Below are 24,826 nucleotides of genomic sequence, written 5' to 3' on the forward strand. Positions count from 1 at the left end.
AAAATATCTTTTTATTGGTTTTTAGAAAGAGAGGAAGGGAGAGGGATAGAGAGAGAGAAATATCAATGATGAGAGAGGAACATCATCGATCGGCTGCTTCTTGCACGCCCCTAGGGATGGAGCCCGCAACCCAGGCATGTGCCCTGACCAGGAAATGAACCGGCAACCTCCTGGCTCCAGGGTCCTTGCTCAACCACTAAGCCACACAACAGGGTGCCAAGACTACTCTGAGCAGTGAGGCTGCAGAGGCTGTGGCAGACGCGATGACTTAGGACACACGGTGGCAGACAGGCTGTGCAGGGGACCACAGGGGTGATGACGACCGAGAAAGCCGATGGTAGAGAGACCAACACGACAGGTGGGACGTTTAGTCGAGTAGCTCCAAAGATGACTACTCTCAGATGCTCGCAGGCTGATGACAGAGGCCCCCCACACCCTGAGTTTAAGCAGAGCCTCAGAGCTCTCCTGGAAGAGGACTGTTCCTCCGGTGCCTCTGGTCTGGCTGCTCATCTGTGGAGGACGGAGTCTGCAGACCCGCTCGGGGAGGATGGGAAGTATATGAGCAGCGGCAGAGGCCCAGGAAGAATCGCAGCCTCGGCTGGATGAACAAAACCAGCACGCCAGCCTCGGCACCACAGCCTGCAGAGTGAAGACACTCGGGCTCAGGAGCGGCCTGGACACCAGTGAGTCATCTCAGACCGGGACCTCAGCCCCATCTGTCAGAGGTCAGACCAGAGGGCTCGAAGGACAGAGTGAGCTGTCCACAGAAGGTGAATCCTCAGGAAAGCAGAAGACGGGCCTCTCCACCCCTGAGCCTTCCAGACCTGACTGGCTGCTCACAGTAAGGCTGGCCCTCCAGCAAGGGGGGTGGATGGGGGTGGGTGGGTCATGTGTGCATCCTGCCTGAGGCCAGAGGAGAGATCCACCGAGTGGTGGGGAGTGGTGGGGAAGTGGCTCCGGCTCAACCATCTCAGGAAGGACCAACCTGGGAAGATGAAAATCAAGTAGGTGGGGGCGTATCCCCAAAGTGGGAACTCCTGCAGGTCCCAGAGGGGGGATAAGGACTATGGAGGAGTCTGAAAGGAAATGTGGCAGAGGATCAGGACTCCAAACCTGCACCTGAGCCAATGACACCTGAAAAATGCAGCCCTCAAGGTCAGGGCTGTAAGTGTGCTGCCCGCCAAGCTGACCAGGAAGACCAACACGAGGGGAAGAGATTTTCCTATGTATTCTTTTATGATGTTTGAATGTGTTTTTTTAAATTTTATAAACATTTGTAAATTATACTGTCCTCCATAATAAAATACTATTTGTGCAAGTTTTAAAAAGCCTATAAACAAAAATTATAAAACTCGAAACAAAGAAACATATTTGTGGGGACACTATTATAAAAAGAGGAGATTTAAGGAAACAGTTCAGAACAGCAGTCACTTCGGGGCTGGGGGAGACAGGCTCGCGGGGTCACAGCAGCACTCACGGCAACTCTAACTGTGCGGGACTCACCTCACTCTTAAGGGGAGTGGTTAGTTCCCAAATGTTCGCTTTCATTACTAACTTCCATATATTACATATAAACCAGAATGCTCAAATTACGAACTTTAAAAATCTGAAGAATGACAGAAGGCGAGGATGGTGCAGGCGAGGGCGGGTCAGTACCCTTGGGGGGTGGGAGGTCAGCAAGGAGAGAAAGGCACAGCTTTCGTGGAGGCGTGCACTCAGTCTGCCAAGGAAAAGACACGCCTTCCTGCGCAGGACTGAGGACCCACGGCCAGGTGAAGACATTCATCTGCGTGGAAGGAGATCAGAAGAAAACCGAGGGACATGATTAGTGAATTAGACAGAAGGGTACTTGTAGAGAATAGAGACAAACATGCACAGGGTCAGTTCTTCAAGAAGAACTGTGATGTCTAAAACACTGCAGGCCCTAGCCTGTTTGGCTCAGTGGAGAGAGCATCGGCCTACGGACTGAAGGGTCTGGGTTTGATTCCAGTTAGGAGCAAACCTTGGTTGCAGGTTTGATCCCCGGCAACCAATCGTTGTGTCTCTCACATCACTGCTTCTCTCTCTGTCTTTCCCCCTCCCTTCCACTCTCTCTAAAAACCAATGGAAAAATATCCTCGGGTGAGGATTAACAAAAAATAAGAAAACACTGTGCAGACTGGGAATCTGGGCCAGCGAGTGAAGGACCGTTCCCTCTACTGCTGGGTCCCCAGCTCCCGCCCAGGCTGCTGCTGCCTTCACTTGGCCCCCAAGACCCCCCACTCCGAGTGCATGCCTCGATGACCAGGAGCTGTCGTCTTAAACTGCGAGACACGACAGACATGGTTCAGAAACGGCACTGTCTTCCTTGAAAGGGGATAGACACCACAACTAAAATGGTTAATGTCAACACAGTTCCCACACCTCATTCACAACACGAAGGAGTGTGGCCCTTCGACAGCGGCTGCTGTAGACATTCTGGGATCTGAACGCGATGACAGCGCCCTGTGAGAGGGGTGCGGCTCTGTCTCACCCAGGGCGACCCCAAGCACAGAAGCAGTGCAAGTCTACAGCCCCGTTTTCCACGATGACGTCATTGCTGGGCCCACACAGGCATAGTCAGTCATCAATACGTATGGAGTCTGACGGTTAAACATGGTATCAGTTTAAAGAGCTGCTACTCACTCACTCTGCACCGGGAACTGCACGGGATGCTGGGGACCTAGAGATGAGTACGACCCGACTCCTCCTGCCAAGGGGCTCATAGTCTAGTGCAGAGATGAACCTGCAAACAAAGAAAGAGCTTTCAGGTGACCGTTACTGAAACAGAGAGAACAGGAAGGAGCACATGGGGGTGCCTGGGGAAGTGGGTAATCCAACCTTCAGGAATGAGAAGAGAGAACGCAGTCCAGGGACACGGACATGCAGGGAGCTTGGGAGCCTGAAAGCTCTAGGGAACTTGAAAAGCCTGAAATCAAGCCCATACCAGTATGTCTATTGAAAATAAGTATAGCCCAGCTGGTGTGGCTCAGTGGTTGAGCATCGACCTATGAACTAGTCAGGGCACATGCCCAGGTTGTGGGCTCGATCCCCAGTGTGGGGCGTGCAGGAAGCAGCCGATTAATGATTCTCTTTAATCACTGATGTTTCTCTCTCCCTTCCTCTCTGAAATCAATAAAAAGATATTTAATATCCTATCTAAGAGGGAATATGCTAATTGACCCTCACGCTGTCCCAAAGGTGGCAGAACCCACAGCCAATAAGGAGGGAATATGCTAATTGACTGCCCCGCCCTCAAAGATGGCGGCGCCCAGTCCCCTCAGCCCGGCCCCGGTGCCTGCCTCCAGAGTCCCCCAGTCCCCTCAGCCCCCCAGCCGCCCGAAGCTCAGGTAACCAGGGCCGGCGAGGCTTGCGCTGCCAGCAGTGGCAGCAGCAGAGGTGTGATGGAGCGTCGCCTTCCCCTGATCACCGGGTCGCCTCCTGCCCCTCAGGGCTCCCAGACTGTGAGAGGGGGCAGGCTGGGCTGAGGGACCCCCCTCCAGTGCATGAATTTCCATGCACTGGGCCTCTAGTGTATGTATAAAATAAGCCCCCCAAAATGAGCTCTTTAATTATAGGTGACCCATCTATTATTTATACCAAATAATTTACATCTTCTGTTGGACTTCACGGCTGGTGTGCTTGTAGTAAAACATTCATACGTGTGCAAGCCCTCCTATCTCCCCAGCCTGAAAGGACAGCATGTGGGCTGAGGTCCTGTTCGCAGAGAAAGGCGCTGCAGGCAGCTGCCACGTGTGGGCGCACTCCCGCCGCTCACCTGAAGCTCCAGAATCAGCTGTCCCCCTCCACATCCCAGGTCCCCAAACCCACTGCCTGATGGACCCTTGGGCACTCATCAGCACCCCCTCCTCAAATTCTTCTTCAGTGATTTTGCCTTTTTTACACTTCTTCAGTAGCCGTGTGTTATTCAGAAGTTCCTCCATGTCCTCATCCTCAGATTCAGAACCCACCTCCTTTTTCCTTTTTTTAGTAATTTTCTTTTCCCTTTTGGCCTTCTGCTTCGACCAAGCTTTATTTTTTACGAATTTTCTCCTCCCTTCATTGTCTGTTTTCTTTTCTCTGCTGCCAGCTGTTTCAGCCTCTGCTTTTCTCTGGTTTTATCTTTAAATGGAATGGCGTCTGTGTTGACATCCACAGGCATGAAGTCTGGAAACTGCTTTCCTCTCAGTTCCAGCATCTTTGGCATCTTCAGCAGGGCACCAGCAGCAACTCCCAGAACCCCTCTGCCACATGCTCCATAGTGCGCCCCACTGCTGCTGCCCTTAAAATTCTAATACTCCTGTTCTTTTAACAGTTCTAAATCTTGGTCCATTTCTAGATTCCTTTTTTACTGCCAATTTTCAACCATTTCCAAACTATGTGAATTCCTTGCTCTCAAGATTACTCTATAGCCCAAGATTACTCTACTCTATCAGTGATATAATGAATACAAATTCCTTGCCCTCATGAGATCAACAAACATCTGCATTATTATCGTGTGCTCTTCACTGCAGTAATTAAAAGACTTGCTGAATTCAACTTTATGCCACCTTAAATAACCCATGGCTTGTACCACCTTCGTCACTGCTGCCCACTAACTTCCTAAAGCTAACTTCCTCACTGCTCCTCAACACAACTTCTCATTAGCCTTTGACATTCAGCTCAAGTGTCATCTCTCCCTGTCCAGTTTTTCACTCCTTAGTGGCTCTGTTTCACAGCACTGAAACCCTGCTTATTTCTCTATCTCCCTATTACACTGTACATTTTTTATTGTGACTCATCTTTTAATAATTTTCCAACTTTTAGATTACAGTTGACATACAATATTATATTAGTTGCAGGTGTATGACATCATGATTATACATTTATATAACTTATAAAGTGATCACCGATAAGTTTAGTACTCATCTGACACCATACATAGTTATTACAATATTGTTGACTAAATTCCCTATGCTATATTTTACATACCCATGACTGTTTTGTAAGCACCAATTTGTACCCCTTAATCCCTTCACCTTTTCCACCCAGTTCCCCTAACCCTCTCCCATCTGGCAATCATCCAAACGCTCTCTGTATCTGTAAGTTTGTTGTTTTGTTTGTTCGTTTGTTTTGTTCTTTAGATTCCATATATAAGGAAAATCACATGGCTTTTCTTTCTCTGACCCACTTCACCCAGCATAATACTCTCTAGGTCCATCCATGTTATTGCAGATGGCAAGATTTCACTCCTTTTTATGGCTGAGTCATATTCCATATCTTCTTTATCGATGAATGCCTGGATTGCTTCCATATCTTGGCTACTGTAAATGTTGCAATGAACATAGGGGTACACAGGACTTTATGAATTGGTGTTTTGGGTTTCTTTTTTTAAAAAATATATTTTATTGATTTTTTTACAGAGAGGAAGGGAAAGGGATAGAGAGTGAGAAACATCGATGAGAGAGAAACATCGATCAGCTGCCTCCTGCACATCTCCTACTGGGGATGTGCCCGCAACCAAGGTACATACCCTTGACCGGAATCGAACCTGGGACCCTTAAGTCTGCAGTCCAATGCTCTATCCACTGAGCCAAACCAGTTAGGGCTTTTTGGGTTTCTTTAAATGCCCCAAAGTGAACTTGCTGGGTCCTTCTTTGTCTCATGTCATAGCCTTTGTTTTAAAGTCTATTTTGTCTGATATAAGTATTGCTACTCCTCCTTTTTTTTTCCATTTCCATTTGCATAAAATGTCTTTTTCCATCTACTTACTTTCAGTCTGTACATGTCTTTTGATATGAAGTGGGTCTTATAGGCAGCATACGTAAGGGTTTTCTTATTCATTCAGCCATGTCTTTTGATTGCAACATTTAATACATTTACATTTAAAATAATTGTTTCTATGTAGTTGCCATTTTATTATTCACTAGGGGCCCGGTGCACGAAATTCGTGCACTGGGTGTGTGTGTGTGGCGGGGGGGGGGGGAGTGTCCCTCAGCCCAGCCTGCCCCCTCTCACATACTGGGAGCCCTCAGACGTTGACCCCCATTACCCTCCAATCGCAGGATCGGCCCCTTGCCCAGGCCTGACGCCTCTGGCCTAGGCGTCCGGCCTGGGCAGCGGGGACCTGCAGTGGCAGCGGGGGGGTGCCGCGATCGCGCGGGCTCTGCCCCTGCCCCTGCAGGACGCCTCTGGCCTAGGCGTCCGGCCCGGGCAGCGGGGACCCGCAGCTGAAGCGGCCCCATGATCGTGGGCTTCGCTTTAGGCCCAGGCAAGGGACCCCTAGCTCCTGGGACTGCCAGCTTCGACCGTGCCCAGTTCCCATCGCTGGCTCCACCCCTACTTCCTGCTATCACTGGCCAGGGCGGAAAAGGCGCCTGATTCTCCGATCATGGCTGGGGGGCAGGGCAAAGGCGGCCCCAGGGCCACCTTTGCCCTGCCCCTCCAGCTCTTAGCTCCCCCCTGGGTTTCCGATCACTGTCAGTGGCAGGGGGCTTCTTCCTGCTTTCCCTTTTGCCTCCCTGCATTGTGCCTACATATGCAAATTAACCGCCATCTTGTTGGCAGTTAACTGCCAATCTTAGTTGGCAGTTAACTGCCAATCTTAGTTGGCAGTTAATTTGCATATAGCCCTAATTAGCCAATGAAAAGGGTAGCTCGTACGCCAATTACCATTTTTCTCTTTTATTAGTGTTGATATTTTTGATCTTTTTTTCTTCTTAAAAGAACACCTTTTAACATTTCTTGTAATACTAGTTTGGTGGTGATGAACTCCTTAACCTTTTCTTGTCTGGGAAGCTCTTTATCTCACCTTCAATTCTAAATGATAACCATGCTGGATAGAGTAATCTTGGTAGTAAGTTTCTGTTTTTCATCGCTTTGAATATTTCTTGCCACTCTCTTCTGCCTGCAAAGTTTCTGTTGAGAAATCAACGGACAGTCTCAGGTAACTAACTGGTTTTCTCTTGTTTTTAAGGTTCTTTGTTTATAACCTTTGCTGTTTTCATTATGTACCCTGGTGTGGGCTCTTTAGGTTCACCTTGTTTGGGGCTCTCTGCACTTCCTATTCTTGTATATCTTTTCCCTTCGTCAGTTTAGGGAAGTTTTCTGCCATTATTTCTTCAAATCGGTTCTCAATCCCTTGTGCTCTCTCTTCTCCTTCTGACACCCCCATGATGTAAATGTTGTTAGGCTTCATGTTGTCTTAGAGGCCCCTTAAACTATCTTTTTTTTTTTTTAAATATATTTTATTGATTTTTTACAGAGAGGAAGGGAGGGGGATAGAGAGTTAGAAACATTGATGAGAGAGAAACATCGATCAGCTGCTTTCTACACACTCCCCACTGGGTATGTGCCTGCAACTAAGGTACATGCCCTTGACTGGAATCGAACCTGGGACCTTTCAGTAGTCCGCAGGCCGACGCTCTATCCACTGAGCCAAACCAGCCAGGGCCTCTTTTTTTTTTTTTTTAAATTCTTTTTTCTTTTTGCTGTTCTGACTGGGTGTTTTCTCTACCTCGTCTTCCAAATTGCAGATATGATCCTCTCCTTTATGTAATATACTGTTGATTTCCTCTTAATGTATTCTTCACTTCAATAATTATTGTCTTCATTTCTGACTGGTTCATTTTTTTTTTTTTTAATATATTTTATTGACTTTTCACAGAGAGGAAGGGAGAGAGATAGAGAGCTAGAAACATCGATGAGAGAGAAACATCGATCAGCTGCCCCCTGCACATCCCCCACTGGGGATGTGCCCGCAACCCAGGTACATGCCCTTGACCGGAATCGAACCTGGGACCCCCCAGTCCGCAGTCCGACGCTCCATCCACTGAGCCAAACCGGTTCCGGCGTGACTGGTTCATTTTTATGTTTTCTATCTCCATTTGTATATTTCCTATCTCTTTGTTGAAGTTTTCACTGAGATCATTGAGCATCCTTATAGCCAGTGTTTTGAACTCTGCATCTGGTAGATTGCTTGTCTCCATTTTGTTTAGTTCTTTTTCTGGAATTTTGTTTTGTTCTTTCATTTGGGACATGTTTGTCTCCTCATTTTGGGGGACTCTTGGGTTTGTTTCTATGTATTAGGAAGATGCGCTACATCTCCCAGTCTTGGCAGTGTGCCCTTATGTAGTAAGTGTCCTGGGGGGGGGTCAGTGGTAGTCTGCCTGTCAACTGAGTTAGTGCTCCAAGTGTGTGCCCTGTGTGGGTTGTGTGTGCCCTCCTGTTGTAGCTGAGCCATGATTACTGCTGGCACCTCAATGAAAGGGACGGCCCCTCAGGCTGACTGGCTGTGAGGGATGGCTGTGACTATAGCAGAGGAGCTGCTGTGCAGAGGCTGATGCCAGGGAGCAGGATTCTCTGTGTTGGGGCTCTGGTGCCTGCTGAATCCACCTTTGGGTATAGAAGTCATCTTTATCATTCCAGCCCCTAGCTTAGTTTTCAGTTTTTACTAACTATTCAATAAAGGTATTAAAAGAAGATTCACAATTAATAAAACAATTAACCCAGTAAAATTAGGGTGATTTAAAAAAATGTATATATAAAGCATAGAACTAAAACTTTAATAAAATTAAAATAGTATAAACAAAATCCTGCACAAGTGAGACTATAAACCACCTATACCCTTTCCCATCTTTGCCCTGCTGATTCTGAGCTCCAAGTCCATAGTCACCTCACGAATGCGATCTCATATCCACAACCCAAAATAAATGCTCAATAAAAATATGTCCAGTAGATGGATTGATGGATTCTAGGAAGAGAACCAAGATGGTAGCATAGGTAAACACTGGTACTCGCCACCTCCAAAACCACAGCAAAATTACAACTAAAATACAGAGCAGCCATCATGCAGAACCACCTGAAAGCTGGCTGAATGGATGTTCTACCACTAGAGAAGTAAAGAAGAAAACACACTGAGACTCGTAGGAGGGGCAGAAGCATGGAATGGGCTGGGCTGGCACCCACGTATGGGAGATAGTCTCTGTAGAGGCTGCCCGTGAGGAGCAAGGGGTATAGCCCCTCACCAGACACTCCCCAGGGTTCCAGAGCTGGGAAGAGAAGTTCCCGCAACTATAGGCTGTAAAACCAGTGTGGATTGTGGAGGCTGCTGGAATCTCAAGTGTTCCTCTTAAAGGGCCCGCGCACAAACTTACACGGTCCTGCTTCTTTCAAGCTCCAGCTTCGGAGGGGGGGGGGGGGCCCAGAAACATTCAGGGAGGAACTGGATTGTCTGGCATCAGGGCAGGAACACGGGGGCGGCTTTCTCCCAAACTGGGGTGCTCCCAGGGATCATTGATCCTGTGCTTTGACCTCCCCTGTTGCAGGGCTGATAGCCATATCTGAGACTTCATCAGCCTGGAATATACTGTTTGCTCAACCCTGGGGACTCCCTGAGACCCCACCCTATCCAATCTGCAGCCCCACCCAAGCTGTTTCCAGATGCTTTTCCATATGAATGGCCTGTCCTGGCTCAGGTTTCAGACTTTGCTAAAATCTCTCAAACAAGCTGCAGCTGGTGACAGCATGACCCAAACCTATCAATAAAAGTCCCACGACCCAGCACTAGCAGCAGCCTGCCTTGCTTCATAGCTGGGCCTCTCCTGGGCACTTCCAAGCCCAAAACAAATAGCAAATAGCAGCCGTCTACAGATCCCTCTGTAGCTCCTGCTGGGTGGCCCCAGGCAGTGGCTGACGTTGCACTTCCCTGGAGGACCTAGACAGTGATGGTGAACCTTTTGAGCTCGGCATGTCAGCATTTTGAAAAACCCTAACTTAACTCTGGTGCTGTGTCACATATAGAATTTTTTTGATATTTGCAACCATAGTAAAACAAAGACTTATATTTTTGATATTTATTTTATATATTTAAATGCCATTTAACAAAGAAAAATCAACCAAAAAAATGAGTTCGCGTGTTACCTCTGACACATGTGTCATACGTTCGCCATCACTGCCCTAGAGCCAGTGGACCCAGTGGATAGCTTCAGACCACAGCAGATTACAACTCTACACATCCATAAATGACACACTCAGTGAGCACCAAAGCCCCACTAAAGCAAGTCCTGCTCTACAGGGGTGTTTCCTGCACAGCAGCTGTAGTCACAGCTGGTCCTCACAGCAATTGGCTTGGAGGTCAATCAACTCCTCCCAGTGATGCCAACAGCAATCAAGACTGTGCATATAGCCCACACAGGGGCGCACCTAGAGTGCCCAGCTCAGGTGACTTACAAAAATATGAAGATAGTGTAAGGAGCCTCTGGGACAACTCCAAGTGTATCAACATTCCCATTATGGAGGTACCAGACACCTATAGGACACCTACTACACAAGGCCACTCTACCAATTCCAGGAGATATAGCAGTTCTGCCTAATACATAGAAACAAACACAGAAAAGCAGCCAACCTGTGGAGATAAAGAAACATGTCACAAATGAAAGAAATGGAAGCAAGCAAACTCTGGATACAGAGTTCAAAACCACAGTTATAAGGTTACCAAGGATCTTCATGAGACTTTCAAGGATCTTAGTAAGAATACCAAAGACATGAAAAAGGCCAGTCAGAAATTAAGCATACACTAAATAAAGAATAGTTTACAGGGATCCAACAGTAGAGTAGATGATTCCGAGAATCAAATCAATGGTTTGTAATATGAGGAAGCAAAAAACACCCATTCAGAAGAGCAAAAAGAAAAAAGAATACAAAAATATGAAGATGTGTAAGGAGCCTCTGGGAAAACGTCAAGTATACCAACATTCACATTATGGAGGTACCAGAAGGAGAAGAGAGAGAGCAAGATATTGAAAATCTATATGAAGAAATAATGACAGAAAACCTCTTCTATCTGGTGAAAGAAATAGACTTACAAGTCCAGGAGATACAGAGAGTCCCAAACAAGAGGAACCTAAAGAGACCCACACCACAATATATCATAATTAAAAGGCCAAGGGCTAAAGACAAAGAAAGAATCTTAAAAGCAGCAAGAAGAAAGCAGTTAGTTACTTACAAGGAAGTGCCATATGACTGTCAGCTGATTTGTCAACAGAAACTTTGCAGATCAGAAGGGAGTGGCAAGAAATATTCAAAGTGATGAATAGCAAAGACCTACAACCAAGATTACTCTACCCAGCAAAGCTATCATCATTTAGAATTGAGGGTCAGATAAAGAGCTTCACAGACAAGAAAAAGCTAAAGGACTTCATTACCACTAAACCAGTACTACATGAAATGTTGAAGGATATTCTTTAAAAAGAGGAAGACAAGGAAGAGGAAGAAAAAGAGGTAAAAGAAGAGATAAAAAATATGAACAATAAAATGGCAACAAATACATATCTATCAACAATTGAATCTAAATATCAAAATAAATGAACAAGAAATCTAATGAACAAAATAAAATGGTGAATAAAGGCATGGAAGCATGGAAAAGACTGACAAATCTAAGAGGGAAGGGGGTGGGGGGAGGTGGGAAGAGATTAACCAAAGATCTCACCTATGGACACAGAGAGTAGGGTGGTGAAGGAATTGGGTGGAGGGTGCAGTGGTGGGAAAAACAGGGGACATCTGTAATACTCTAAACAAGTAAGATTTAAAAATTTAAAACAAATAAACAAACAAAAATGTCCAGTAAAAAAGTAAAAGATAAATGTTATATAAAATGCTTGTTTGACTTATTAAATACTCAAATGGCCAAAAGTACATAAACAAGAGAAAAGTTCATTAGACATGAGACATTCTCTAGCGCTAATTATTCAAAATAATTCAGAAGTCATATACTAATCCCCAAATTTTATATCAACTGGACTTTTCTAAAAGTCTTGGGGAACTATGGCTGCTTAGAACACAGTACAAATGATCCCATAGAAACATTGTAAACGCTGGTGAGTTAGCAAAGCCTGCCAGACCCATACCAGCTGAACCACTTGTATGGTACAAAGAAACCTACTGTTCCACAGCGATGTTTCAGGGCTGCCACAAATACTATTTATGTGCATATGCACTGTTCCCGCAAAAATCAAGCAAAATTCCAAAAGAAATTTATGATAAAGAAAAAGCACTTGGCACGGTGCCTGACACATACCTATTTTTACCCAGAATCCCCGATCCCACTTTCGTGTTCATCACTGCATACTACTTGTAAATTCCGAAAGTATAGCACAAATCCTCACCACTGCATCCACATACCTGGTGCCCACCCACTGCATCCACATGCCTGGTGCCCACGAGGGTCTGCTAATGAAGGACCCCTAGTGCCAATCGAAACGCAAAACAACAAGCAGGCTTTAAGCCAAAGAGCCTCATTTAGTTTTAGGTGGTTTGTTCAATGAACTACCATACTTCTCAAATTGACTTTTTTTAAAAAAATTGTCATTAAGATGGGAAAAAGGTACAGATACCCACATAGAAAATACTCCTCCAAAAGCCACCAGCTTAGATAACACTGCCAGGCAAAAGCAGCCTTGTTAACTGGCTGGTGAGATAAGGCATCTGAATTCTCGGGCCTGGATAACCTTATTAAGGAATGAATGGAGCCCTAGCCGGCTTGGCTCAGTGGATAGAGCATCAGCCTGAGGACTGAAGGGTCCCAGGTTCAATTCTGGTCAAGGGCACATACCCAGGTTGCAAACTCGATCCCCAGTAGGGGGCATGCAGGAGGTAGCTGATCAATGATTCTCATCATTGATGTTTCTATCTCTCTCTCCCTCTCCCTTCCTCTCTGAAATCAATAAAGAAATATATATTTTTTAAAATGAATAAATGGAGCACAAAGTACATGGTACTTTCTACTTTAGGATTAGCTGACTAAAATCACTGCATGTTTCATGAAAACATGAAATAGTGGCAATCATCCATAATCACACAACCTAACTCACAACTGTTTTCATTTTATACTATGATTTTCCTCAATACACATTTTTTCTTACAAAGTTGCAACCCTAGTGTACAATAATTTTATTTTCTACTCCCTACTCTCCATTTACAGTAAGAACTGCCCATTATGAACTTGATTGATCCCTTGGCCAACATCAGAGCAATTTAGGCTTACAGTTGTAAAACACAGGTTTGGCAACAATATTCTAGAAAGCCACAAGATGGTGATGTTGCTCAAAAAATGCAGCTCTAAAAAAATATAATTAAATACATCGTACCAACTTTCCAAAAAAACAAGTTTTCCTTCACTCTAAGTAAGGGTTGTCAAAAATGTCTGTACTTTACTAGAAAGCATTAGTGAGGAGGGAAATACGTTAATCAAATTTAGCAGCAACTACTCTAATTTTAAAGGTAAAGAGTAATGGTCCCTAAATACAAAACAAAAACACAGGACTTGACACTATTATTGTCTTTTATCATACTAATTTCTCCTTCATTCCCTGTTCCATCACCTTCCTCCTCAGATCATAATAAAAAAAATGAAATATGTTTTTACTTGTCATGCATTGGACTATTATTCATAATTATTGTTAATTTAGGGAGATGATTTCTATTTGTTTCAAAAGGATACTATAATTTTTTTACATCAACAAAGGAGAATGCCAAAATGATATCAGCAATGAGAATCAGATCATTTCATTCTAATTTGCTATTATTTCCTCAATTTCTTATAATATGCAGCATTATGTTTACAATGGCAAAATACCAAAACTTTCCAAGCAAATACTGTAATTTTCGCCAAGCCTTAGTGATGATCAGTAGACAACAGGTTTCCCACTCTTGTGCTGCATGACAATTAAGAAGTTTCAAGTAACACTGAGCATCTTAAAACTTGGGTTTCAAACATACGGAATCCACTGGAGTTAATATGTAGGAGAGCTGTGTGATTCCTCCCAGACGCCGGAGCCCACCTATTTGAGACCACCTGCACTCACAGGGTGTCTAAGTGACGCAGAAACACAGCCAGTCTTAAACCTGGAATCCGAGTCAGGTCTCTGACTCCAAAAACAGCAAGAACAACAGAGAGCACTTACTGGGTGCCTACTGTACAAAAGAAACAACCTCTAATGTCAACCGCTACCCTCAGAGTCGTTAGTGTTCTACTGACAGAGGAAAACTGGGCTTCAGGAACTGGATGAGCCCAGGGCCACAAAACTAGTGACACAGGATTCTGAACCCAGAATTCTTGGGCTCTAAGCCAACACCCTTTTCACTGCATGGCACTGCAAAACAGACTATAAAACAAGAAATGCTGAGCTAAACCCATGCCTTAAACTGAACTGTTGGCCACATCAGTCACATGTGACTATTCTCTTATTTTTTCCACTTAAGGATTCACAGTAGGGTGGTTTTGTGGGGCTTTTTGACCTAGCTATTGGAAACGCTTTTTCTTATGGCTGAGGGAGAAAGAACAAGTAGTCTTAAAAAGATAATGTGCCCAAGTGTGGAGCATGAGCAGGCAGAGGTCAGCGGCAGGGACTGTTTAAGACCATGTCCATGTGTTCTGGGAAAAACATGGGGGCAACATAACATTCTTACTTTGCAAAGATCAAACTTCACATAATTACATCAGTACTATCTCATATTTCAAAATGACACAAACATTTCCATAAGTAATTGGCCATTTGTTTCAAAGTTTGGTATTTTAAGAACATAATACTTGCTTACCAGACTTTTTCCCTTCAAACTCCAAGTTTTTAGTGTTTTGATATTCTTCAGACACCGCCCCGATGGCAGCCGGCAGCCGCACAGCCGGGCTGACGCTGCGAGGGGGCCACCTGCGCAGGGACAGGAGCGCTCGCGTCAGGCCTGCGGGCCAGTCGCTGTCCTCCGCACGGCACTGGCCACCCCAACACTTCCTGGCGTTTGCAAATACATTAAGAATTCTAATCTGCCAGCATTAAGTAGCCATGGAGACCTGCTACCCCTCCAATTCCTCGCCCTGGAAGAGCAGAGCGCGCTGCGTGAGGTGCCGGAGACAGCTGTCAGAGGCCTCGGCCCTGGGTCCAGGCCCCGCCTCCAGCAGCTGAGTGCACACCACACTGTGTGCAGCACGAGGATGCTGACACGCGGGGAAACCAGCACTGCTTCCAGCACCGGGACCAGCGAATCCCCTGGCTCAGGCACCGCTCTGGCCCGAGCTCCACCACGGCCCTGCCACGCTCACACAGGCCACCCGCACAGGGCGGCAGTCCCGCCACGCTGCCGGCCCCACCTCTGCAGCAGAGTCAGGTCCAAGCTACACTAGCACCTGAGAGGAATACCCTACTGCTGAAGTTTTTGTTATAAATACATAATTTCAAGGTATTTTAAAGCTTTTCAAGTAGCAGACATACAGTGTTAATTTATTATTTACAAATACTCTTCCTAAGAACTTTAAAGCATGCTACTAAGTATAAACTTTCATCTTAGAGGCAAATTTATAATTCAAAAAACAAACTTTCCAAAATGAGAAAATCAATTAAATGGCTAAAATTTTACTCCTAGAATACAACATTTCTTCTCAAGTTTAAAATACAGTAGAGCCCAGCCAGCATGGCTCAATGGTTGAGCGTCGACCTATGAACCAGGAGGTCACCGTTTGATTCCCGGTCAGGGTACATGCCAGTCTTGCAGGCTCCATCCCCAGTGCGGGGCGTGCAGGAGGCAGCCGATCAAAGATTTTCTCTCATCACTGATGTTTCTCTCTCTCTCTCTCCCTCTCCCTTCCTCTCTGAAATCAATAAAAATATATATTAAAAAAATAAAGTCGAAATACAAGAACACAAGCCTTTATCCATAAATCCAACAAAATCCCCAAAGCTATAAAAACTCAAGTTCCTTCATAACTTATTTGGCGGCAAACTCTGAGCAGACAGGTGGTTATTCTGTGTCCTATTTACACTTGAACATTTGCCAAGGAAAGCGCAGGATGCTGCCGCGACTTCCCTGGGTGCTGAGTCACATAGCACATGGAGTGTGTTACCTTTCTGACACTGGGAAATAATGATCCTGAAACATGCCTGCCATCAACGACAAGCTATTATGAACCCATCCGAGTGGATATTTACTGACTACTGAGCGCCAGGTTTAAGGCACACAGCAGATGACTATTACTACCACTGTACATGTGAATACTATCTACAAAAGCTAAAACGAGGGCTTTTCCTAAAGTGCACTTGACTGAGCTCGCTAAGCTGAGGGCCAGAATTCACAGCTGGGTTTGTCTACTTTAAAGCCTAAGTGCTTTTATTTATTTTTTAATATGTTTTTGTTGACTTTTTTAGAGGCAGGAAGAGAGAAACCTAGGTATGTGCCCTGATCAGGAATGGAACTGGCAACCTTTCGGTGCATGGGATGATGTAAAACCTAAGCTCTTTTGATAGCCAACACTTTAAAGGAAAATTGATCACAAAGAAAGTTTTTAAAAAGTTATAATTACCAAAACTTTTACCCTAGGAAAATGAAATTCCTGAGCACCACGTACACTTTCCATTCTGGGTATTCACATTTAAATATCAAACGTTTCACCGCTCATAGGGCAAAGAGAGAGGAGTTTATTATATAGTTTTCCCCTCAAAGTACTGGCCACAAAGTCAGCGTACACACACAAAACAATAGGCTCCTCAAACAAATGCCAACTAATCCTTTCCACTCACGTTGAGACAGAGTCAGGGGTTGGCATGTTTTTGGTTGCTGTTTTTTACCACAAAATGTACTAACACCATAAAAATATGGTTGCTATAAACGGAGGTTAAGTTTTTCCACCAACAGCCCCAGCTGAAAGATCTGCCATAACAATGACAGCTGTGATCACGGGACTGAAAAGGGTTTAAGTGACACCAACACAGACTGTCCTAAGCAAGACTTAGAGAAAACAGTTTCAAGTTGTGGGGTTCCTTCATTAATGGGTATAGAATTGAGACTTTCTCATGACTTTTTTCCCAGGCCGAGGCCCTCCGCTATGCAGTGGTGTTTCCCCCAGCAGACGGAGCATGGCATCCCACCTCTACCACCTGAAGACCACATTCTAATCAGGCACACTTCACTCAGAGTCTCCATTTTTGAGGAGCTTATCTTAGCAAAGATAAAAGCAGATGATCTGATATCTAATCCCAATATCTAACTTAGCTGTTTCCATAGGCATTTTTAAAAGTGAATGTCAGCATTCCAAGGAGTGTCTTCTCCTGCAGGGGCACCGTCGGGAGCAGGGCCGCCTGCCAGCTTCTTACTGAAACCGCCCTGCATCGGTCTGGAGTCTCTTCGGATAGGTCCTGGCACTTACCTTAAGCCCCTTTAAACATCTGGAAGGTTTAGGTGTTAAGATCTCTTTCTATCTACATGTCACACGTGTGCTTCATGGGCTATAGCTTAGAAAGTGTCTCAGGGAGCACCAGAATCCCCGCTAACACTCAGTTTCTAACAGCACTTCTCAAACGAACGTGCACCTGAGCTACTTGTTAAACGTGAAATTCTTGAGCCCTGCTGTCAAGGACCAGCCCGCAGACCTCGCAGGGAAATCAGCCATCCCCACGCTTGCACACACCCAGAAGACTGTGATGATGGGGTCCACAGTGCCTCCTTCCCAGACTGCACAGCCCCCCACCCCACCCCTCTTCTGCCACGTGGGGTTTCTTTCTCAGATTCACTTCAGCAACTTCCTTCTTAGGAGGTGAGATTTAATATGCAGCTCTGCTCATGCCAAAACAACGGCATGAGAAATGAGTGAATCCCAGAAAAGTGGACTTATTTTAATTTCACCTTATCCTATCTAATAATAGACAAACATGGTAATTTACCATAATTTTGCTACACCTCCCATAGGCTAATCAGTAAGATATGCAAATTAACCACCAACAAAGATGGCGGTTAATTTGCATACGTAGGCACGAAGAGGCAGAGAGTAGACTAAAGGTGGCTCCAGCCAGAGCGAAGGCTTGGGTCCGGGGTGCTGGAGGAAAACCGGTGCCGGCAGCCAGGGGAAGGGAAGGCCTGTTGCACGAATCTTTTCGTGCAACAGGCCTCTAGTTTATAATAAGGAGTTATAAGTAACAGAAATGGTCTATGGGCTGCTTACTTTCTGCTTTCCAACATTATTTCAATTAACCCTTAGAAAGACCCAGCAGGAAAGATGTTCTTGACATTTTCCAGAAGATGAAAGTGAGGCCACCGGCCAGGAGGCCGCGCTGAGGGCTCAGCACACCTTACGATCAAGCCACCACTCTCAGCCCACAAGACAGCCGGCTCTCATTCTTCAACTGTAAGAGTAGGGTCAATTAGTTTATCTACTTTTAGGGAAAGTATGTTCTAATGTATAAAGTAAGTTCACTGAACTACCCCTTCCTCCCCACACTAACCAAATGCAGAGAGAGAGAGCAGGGCTTGCTGGCACGTGGGGCTGCTACATAGCCAGCACACGTCTCCAGCCAGGACTCACCAGTGTGCCCCCGCCAGCCTCTTTACTCATGACCATGGGAGACCAAACAGCTCTCAGAAGACTTGTATTCCTTAGAGAAGTAAAAGCTTCCCGCCCGGGACTGTCAGTGCGAGGACGTTTTTAAACTGCGGAGTAACTTAAAGCAGAGGAGAGCCCTCCAGAACTGCGTCCGGTAACTCTATCTGCCCCTCCTCTGCACCCAGCCCTTCCTATTTACAAGGTCATGTTTCTCAGTCCTTCAGGCAGCAGACTCCTCCCACAGCAGCCCGGGTGCTCGTTTCAGAATGTGCAGATCTGCAGAGTGGGCATGACGCGCTTCCAAAGGGCCCTGAAGCTGCACCTGTGTTCTGTACATGACACCTGTGTTCTGTACATGACACCTGTGTTCTGTACATGACACCTGTGTTCTGTACATGAGGTATGTAGCTTCATTACTGCACTCAGGAGTGATGATGTGACAACAACAAAACACTCATTCCCTTCATGCCAGTTAGCCCTAACATTACTTAAAAAACCTGAACTAAAAAAAAGCTGCTGAGACTAAAATAAAGGGATAGTCACATAAAGACAAGTGATGGAGATGAGGGAGAAAACCCAGCAGGCAGAACGGGACGGGCATCACCTATTCGTCGGGTTCCCTAAGGAGGGCCAGGTGCAAAGCACTAGAAGTACCAGGCAGCTCAGGTCTTGCTCCCCGGAATTTCCCAGCAGCCCCATTACGTAATACAGAATACAGCTGTCTGGTGCAATCCTGGATGCACACTCTTATCTGGTCCTGTCCCCTGGACCTGTGCTGACCTGTGACTTGCTGTAGCCAACAGAACGTGGCAGAAATGATGCTGTGCTGGTCCCAGCCTATGGCGTAAGGAGTTCTGGTTACTTTTGCTTCTGCACTCTTGTGAGCCCTAAGCAACCAAGGAAGGCCAGCAATCCTTCTGCAAAGGCAGGGGCCCTGAGACAACAAGACCATATGGGACAAGCCTCGTCCCGTGCACTGAAAGGTCACTGTTTATGTCCCGGTCAGGGCACATGCCTGGGCTGCAGGCTCAATCCCTCATAGGGACGTGCAGGAGGTAGCTGGTGGATGTTCCACTCTCACATCCATATAGAGAGTGTCTCTCTCTCTCTCCCCCTTCCAATCTCTAAAAATCAATAAAAAATCTTTTTTAAAAAGACTATATGGTACAAGAGGAAGAGAAACAGACAGACAGAGAGACTGGCACCCGGCTGAGCTGCCAGCTGAATGTGTCCATCAGAGCGACCACAGCAGAACTGTTTAAATGAGCCCAGCCTGGCAGCCCGGATAGCAGAGCTGTGAGCAAAATGCAAAACAAACAAAACAAACAAACGCCGTCTAAAGTCATTGAGTTTTTGCTAGACAGCAATAAAGAGCCAAAACAGTGCTCGCTGGGTTTCCTGTGTTTTTGCATAATTTTCTCAAAACCCAGAGAAAAGGAGTGTAGTTACAGACACACTTCGCTTCATTGCGCTTCACAGGTGTTGTTTCTGCTGAAAACAAGACCCTCGACCAGCAAAAAGATTATAACTCACTTTACTGTGGTGTCTGGGACCAAACCCACAGCATCTCCGAGCTGTACTGTCTCTGTAATTCCAAACAGTCACACAATCCCAGAAGATCAAGTCTGTCCCTCTGTCCTTCCTGACAGTGGCTCCACTAGCCCGAGCCCCAGGACAGGCCCCGCGTGCCTGCCGCTGGGCCCGCACCGGGCAGTGCTGGGAACTAATAGGTCTTAGGAGTGTTGAGACAAAGGCTCGTCTTCCTTACACACGAGGAACTATTTAACATATGGTTTTACATAATTTATTCCCCCAAAAGTTGTTTAAACACGAATTTGGAGTGTATACTAACAGGGTTTTTTTTTTTAATTTTATTTTTAATATATTTTTTATTGTTGATAATATTACAGATGTAGCCTATCCCCCCCCCCTTAACCCCTGCTAACAGTGTTTTAATGGCAAATCATTTTTTTTAATGATTAAGCTTTTTATGTAATGGCAAAAATCATGAAATACCATGATATAGACTTCTGGAAATCAGATCCTGATTTATTTGCTCCAAAACTACAATTTTTCAGGCCTTTATAAAAGAACAAACTTCACCTGTAGCAACTGCATTAAAATCCATAAGTTTTCAAAAGGAAACTAAAACCTACTTTTCACCAGTATATATTTTCAGATGAGAGGTCAACTTTTGCTTTTTCCTTGACAGGATGATAACTATTTTGTGATAAATTCTTACAAATTTCAAAATTACCTACCAAAAGCCACTGCAATGAGATTACCATTTTAACACGAAGGAGGAAACAGACAAGTTCAGATCCACACAGTACAAAAGTGTAACAGATTCCAAACAGGCAACTTTACACTCCTGGCCCACAGCCTTCAGTTACCGCTGCACTGAGTCAGTGGGAAAAGAATACTGACCTGGGAACAAAAGCATAGGTTATAATGCCAGTTCTAGTTTAGCACCGACTAGCCAATACCCTGGAATTTAACCTTTTTAACTTATTTGAGCCTCAGTGTCTTCTAAAAAGCAATGACTACCTCCTGCCACACCTACTGCTCCGTGGTCATGAGAACCAAACAATAGTGTGTGTATCGCTCTGATGCCAGCAGAGCAGAGAATCATGTAGGTAGTGCTTTCTCAGATACTCTTCCTCCTTTAAGTTTTATACCAGTTACTTCAGAATACATACCACTATCAACACCAATTTATTGTTTTTTCTAATGCTTGTTATAATTACATATTTTTACAGAAAGAGTAAAAAAGACCCCTGTCTTTCTAATAATAATGGAATCAAAATTTCTAGAGCTAAAAAAGATACTAATAACATTTTCTGATTCTACCAAGAAGACATTCCTATAGATGCAGAAAAGTCAACTGTTTACTAATCAAATTATGCTGTAACCATACTGGGGAGTGTTAATGACATCATCCGGTGAGAAAACGCACTATGTCCCAGCCCTCCGTTTATTTTGTCAAGTTTACATTTTTAGTTGGTAAAGGCTTTCTCCTGAATGGAGGAAGGAGTGATGTAGGACATACCTTAATAGAGAAAATAAAGGTTCTAAAAGTTTCTAATTTCACTTATGTCCCTCCCCACCCCGACTCCCGAGTCCAGACAGGGATACAAAGGAAATAAGGAAATGACTGGCCTGATACCTGCTCTCCACGCACCCAATTCATCCCTCAGCCTCACCAGCGCTGCGGCACCTGGAACCGAGACGGGTCCGCAGACAGTCCAAGGAAAACCTAAGAGCCAAGAGTCACAAACTGTTAGCAACTGGAAGGAACTCCCAGGCCTGCCTAGTTCTCACTGAGGAGGTCACTAAAGGCAGTAACTACACCCAGTGATGGTGACTCAGTTGCAAACATCTTTATACGAGAAGGAAATCAACCCCTCATTCCATTTTACCCACTTGCTAACTGAAATACTTAGAACAATCATTTAACCTCTTGGGCTAGTTTGTTCTATAATATAGTAGCAACTAACATAAGTTAGTCAAAATTCACTGTAAACCACAACAGACGTGTCCCTGAGTGGATACAGAGCCTGTGTCGACAGCAGGGCTTCCTAGCAGTGAATGGAAGAATCTGAAGGTTCTATTGTAAAGCCCCCAGTGATTCTGAGAGCTGCTTCCAGGCCAACCCCCTGGCCCATGGGTTCCATGGATAAGCGTCAGGTAGCCCACAGATTCTCCAAAATTACAACCAGAAAACACAGGTGCATATGGAAATTTTCCAGGCAGACTTCTTTAAATTCACCAAGGTTTACTCAGCTCTAAAAGATTGAGAACTTCACTGCAAAGTAACACGCATGCCGAAGATAAAGCTTCTATGGACGTGCTCCAACCGGTACCACTAGTCTCCCAAACAGCCTGGATCGGAACCTCAGTTATTTTTACTCTCTTCATTTTCTCTCATCATCAATTCTGTCTAATCCACTTCCTTCCTCCTTTCCTTTCCTATAATTATGGCCACAGCTCAGCCCCTCACTACCTATTACCACAGCAACCAGAAGGTCTTTCTGCCTCCAAGTTCTCTCTACTTCAATCCACACTGCACAGCTGCCAGATTAACCCCTGAAAACAGCTTTAATCATTACATTCCCAACTCAAAGTCACCATCTACCGAAGCCAAAGGCACTGGCCTGCATTCAAAACAATCACAAACTGGTCCGTTTTTACTTAGAGCTTTATCATCCTCGCTACGGGTACAAATACTTGATGTTCCATCCAATTACTTGTGTCTCCCCCAATGTATGAACTCTGTGCTCCTCGTCCCCTCTCTCTGCTTGGATGGCCTTTCCCAGCCTGTCAAGATTCTTAGTCATCCTCAAAACAAAGATTCCAGAAGCCAGGAAACCCACCTCCCAAGTGAGATGTGAGCTCTACCGCCTGTGAATTCGAATTCTGCAGTCCCGTAACTGTCTGTTAGAACCAATGAGGCATGGGTGTACAGTCTTACCCACCCACCTAGTCCATGAAGGCCGGGCCCACCCTCATCCTTATCTTTACCCAAACACCCCACACAGTCATGCAGTAGGTGCTCAATAACTGCACAGCAGTAAAAGAAATGTCAGACTTCCGGGGAGTGAACAGCAGAGACTGTGCCTGGGACTTTATCCTCTATCGCGCCAGGCTTACGACACAGAGCCCTTACTCTCTGCTAAACCCGGGAAGAACTCCCTGAAAATGTCAGTGAGCTCCACCTGAAAGAACGGCCGCAACCACTCTGGCAGCTCCAACACTCGGGCACTGCGGTGTCAATTGGAAGAAACATTACCTACTCATGAAAAGTGGTCATTTCCAGTGACAGCTAATTTACTGCTCGATGGCTAAAAACAAGTCACACACAACAGAATGCCTTTTTTTTTTTTTTTTTTTAAAGTGCATTTTGCTTGTGTAACACACACAGAGACTCAGTGCCACAGACAAGGTGGATTTACACACGAGTGTGAACTCTTGCGAAAACCTGCATGCAAACTGCTCCCTGGGTGTTTCAGGCAAAAACACCAAGGGGGAGAGACAACTTTAGACCTCTCTCCCCCACCACTCCCACCAAGAGCAGGTTACAGCACGCACTCAAGTCCGCTGCACATCAGGCTGCACGAGGACACAGCACTCACCCAACAGAGCAAGCCAGCCCGTCAAGCCCCGAAGAGTAAAATGTCCACAGGACAGACCGCGGGCTCGTCTGGTCCCCACGGGACGAAGGCAGGTCCACTCCCGGCCCACGGGGTAAAGGCTGGACCGAACGGACCGGCACACGCGGTTCCCTCCACGGTGGCAAAACGATGTGCCAACCACGAAATTAACGTCTAGGAAAGGGCGGCAGACGGTCCGGGGCGGAGATGAGGATCAGCGAAAACTGCAAGGTCACTGGGACCTGGCGGGTCACGGGTGGAGTGGGGTGCGCGGGGGCTGCAGAGCCAGTGGGACGGGTGACACCCGCGGCGCCCGGCACCCCCTCCCCCGGGACGCGCTGTGGGGGGGTGGGGGCGGGCGCGGGCAGGAAGTGCACCCGGCTTCTCCGGGGGCAGGGGGCAAGGTGAGCAGCCGGATGGCCGCGCTGCGGAGTCACCGGGACACTCCGCTCGGCCTGTGCCAAGGCCACCCAGCGGCCCCGCGCCCCGCCCGCAGAGGTCCGCCCGGGCCGAGCGCGCGGCCTCGGAGTCCCGCCCGCGCCCCGCCGTCCTCACCGGCTCCCGGCCTCGCAGCGGCGCGTCCCCGCGGCGCTCAGCCCTCCGCGCCCAGGACCGCCATCTCGCCGCAGGCGCCGTCCCGCAGCCAGGCCGCCCGCAGCCGCTCGGAAGCGCTGCGGCCGCCGGTTCCTCCCCGTCCCGCCCCGCCGGCCGCACCCCCTCCGGGAGCGCGCCGCCCACCCGCCGCTCGCTAGCGGACCCGATGCCCGAGCATGCGCACCAGGGCTCGCGACGCCGCCGGGGAGTCCGCTCCTCGGGTCTTCGGGGCGCTCGGTGGACGCGGACCGCCAGCCAATGGGACGTGGGGGCGTGGCCCGGCCCGTGGAGGGGCGTGGCCTGGGCGTGGTGGGTGTGGTCTTGGTCGTGGGCGGGGCCAGAGCCGCGGAGGGCGGAAACTGGGAGAGGCTCCGCAGGCCGGAGGTGCGCGCCGCTGACGTGACTTTCCGGCAGGGGCGGGACAGTGCGTCACCTCCAGGGAGGACCTGGCCTGGCGCTCCCCTGGACGCTCCACAGCACAGGTAGAGGCTCCCAGTAAACACCCCGTGACCCGCGGGGCTTGAGGACACATCGCCAGAGTAAGTGACGGCATCAGCGGAGCACCACCCGCCAGCTGTCGCTAGGCACCAAGCCTTGCACCGCCCGCATGAGTAGGATGACAAACCCTGAGCAAGGGCGCGGGTCAGCCCTGGGGGCAGGGCCTGGCATCCCCACCTGCACACAACACAGGTGCTGTAGGTTCCGTGTTGCTTTTAGACATAGG

General features: G+C 46.8%; 1 protein-coding gene across 14 annotated transcripts in view; it reads right to left on the reverse strand.

Moving 5' to 3' along the window:
• WWP1 (WW domain containing E3 ubiquitin protein ligase 1) overlaps nucleotides 1–24,313 on the reverse strand; it is an 82,187-nt gene extending 57,874 nt beyond the window's left edge. For 2 of the 14 annotated variants that reach the window (XM_059672074.1, XM_059672060.1), the window contains exons 1-3: nucleotides 24,064–24,229; nucleotides 21,525–21,614; nucleotides 2,669–2,764 (exon numbers count right to left, since the gene is read on the reverse strand). The gene's annotated coding sequence lies outside the window, so the exon portion shown is untranslated. Of the gene's footprint in view, nucleotides 1–2,664; nucleotides 2,765–21,524; nucleotides 21,615–23,490; nucleotides 23,683–24,063; nucleotides 24,230–24,286 lie in introns of those variants that run through there. The other 12 variants (XM_059672061.1, XM_059672063.1, XM_059672065.1 and 9 more) reach the window with 12 other exon arrangements.
• Between the last annotated feature and the right edge of the window lie 513 nt (nucleotides 24,314–24,826).

This window comes from Myotis daubentonii, chromosome 17 (assembly GCF_963259705.1).
Source record: "Myotis daubentonii chromosome 17, mMyoDau2.1, whole genome shotgun sequence".
In the NCBI taxonomy this organism is placed as follows: Eukaryota; Metazoa; Chordata; class Mammalia; order Chiroptera; family Vespertilionidae; genus Myotis; species Myotis daubentonii.